Here is a 2,158-nt window from a genome sequence, read left to right as displayed (position 1 = left end):
AAAACCAGTGGAGGCGGCGTGGCTCTGGCTGTGGGCAGCCGCAGGCCCCGCTGCACCGGTGGCTTCTCTGTAGCCGCCTGGCTGGGAGCCAGCTCCAGCCAGTCCCTTCTCCGGACTGAATTTCCCCACCGCGGTTGCAGCAAGCTCCGGGATCCTCCTTCACTCGTCGCGCTTGCTGCGTGCCATCGGGGTGTAGTGGTGAGGAGGGGCTCACCCCAGAGCCAGGGTCGTCAGCATTGGGGTGCCGCAGCCTTTGCACCCACAGCTGCGTCGGAGCCATGCCCAGCACCTCGCTGCTCCCCTGCAGCCTACTTTCAAAGATGGGTGGGAGTGATCCTGAAAGAGCTCTGCAAATTACGCAGGGGACAGGCAATATTGCAAGGTGACTGTGGCACGGGGAGGGGGACACACGCGCTTGTGTCACGCATCACTTCGTGGTCCCTGACCGTGCCAGTGCCTCTGTGTGTCCCTCTGCACCGAGTGCTCCTCGACGCAGCGCTCTCCTGTCCTCCAGGTGAGAGCGGCCAGGGCAGCGGGTGGGCAGGGGTGTCACCCACTGTGGGGTGTCACCTGCTGTGGGAAGTCACCCGCTGCAGGGTGTCTGTCAGTGAAGTCCCCCTGTGCTGTGGCAGCTGCAGGGCGCTGAAGGACTCCCCGCCTGCTCCTCTGCAGCGGCGAAAACTTCAGTCCTGGAGCGAAGGCTCTCATTTATTGTGTGCTGAGGTGCTGCTGCAGCTATGTCACTCCTGTGCACGCTGTACGGAAGCGCAGCCACCGGCAGGAGTCGTCTCCTGCCTGCTGCATTATTCCTCGCTAGCGCAGCGCCTTGGCCGCGTGCTGCCGGGGGCTGCTGGAGCCCTGGGGCACCCTCAGGGCGGCTGGTTCTCTGCGCCTTTGTTGCGCTTGGGTGCTTTTGGCTGCAGGGTCTTGGTGGGAAGAAGCGTGGCTTGTGGTGGTCTGTGTGCCGGGGGAGCGTGGGGCACCGGGGAGGTAATGCACCCAAGGTCATTGAGGCCAGCAGTGGCAGCGGGATGTCACCTGTGCTGCTTGGGAAGAGCACAATCCAGCAAAACACCCCACTGCCCCCCCAAACCCCGAACCCCTCTCGGAGTGATGCCCTGTCCACTTCTTGCACCTGGGTGAAGCGCAGAAACGGGTCTGACCTTGCCCCATCACCTGGCACCGAGCCTGGCTCTCCCAACCCCTCATGGCAAGCGCTAGTGCCCCGTTAGCCGGGAGCCGGCCTGAAGCCCCAGTGCCCCCGATTCTGCAGGGCAAGGACACGTCCCTTGCCGCCCGTTAGCCTGGCGATAGCAGCAGCAGTGAGCCAGCATCGGCTGCACTGCATCGCTGCCGGCAGCCCTGGTTCTGCACCCCTCTGCCACGCAGCGCCCGGCGCTGCCTGGAGTCGTGGGAGGAGGGAGGGCATATGAATATATACATATGTATCCTTATATATATACGTATATATCTTTATATGTATGGCTGGGGAGGGGGGTTGCAAATCAGCTGCCTTTCTGCCGGCGAGTTGCCCGCACGAAGCCGTGCTTGCCGGGCGCGGTGGGATGGCGCAGCAGTAGCTTTTGCTGCTGGCCGCTCCCTGGGGAGCTGCCTCCTGTTCCGTGAGCCCCGGGGACGGTCACTGGGCTTGAGCTAAAGGCCACCGAAGCGAGCCGGGATTCCTGCTCACCCCCCGAGGGGTGGGAGCAGGCCCTTCCTCCAGCTCGTGGTGGTTTTGGCAAAGCCCCAGCTCTGGGAACCGGATGACTGCAGCTCCTAATTATGACTTGAGTTTCTCCTTCTCCGGGCTGCGCAGGAGAGCTGTGAGCCGGCAGCCGTGATGTCCTCCAGCAGCACCGATGCCCGAAGCAAACAGACAGGACCCAGTGCCCGCTGGTTTTCAAATCTTCTATTTTCTTTTTCTCCTTTCCCTCTTCCCTACCCCGTGGCAGCGGAGCTCGGCGCTGTGCCGGGCCGTGCTCCTCCTCAGCCTGGCGGCCACTGGTGCTTTGCCTGTGCCAATATCTGGAGCCGCCGGTAAGTGCAGTCTGGCAAAATGCTTTTGCCCTTGGCTGCAGTCGGCCTTTCCCTCCCGGGGGAAAACCCGGCTGTTCCCCGGCTTGCCCCTGCACCAGGCTGCGGCTGCCCTCGGCTCTGC

The sequence above is a fragment of the Aptenodytes forsteri genome, unplaced genomic scaffold, assembly GCF_000699145.1.
Source record: "Aptenodytes forsteri isolate BGI_AS27 unplaced genomic scaffold, ASM69914v1 Scaffold213, whole genome shotgun sequence".
Classification (NCBI taxonomy): Eukaryota; Metazoa; Chordata; class Aves; order Sphenisciformes; family Spheniscidae; genus Aptenodytes; species Aptenodytes forsteri.
The sequence above is the reverse complement of the archived record's forward strand: the minus strand, read 5'-3'. Positions refer to the sequence as shown.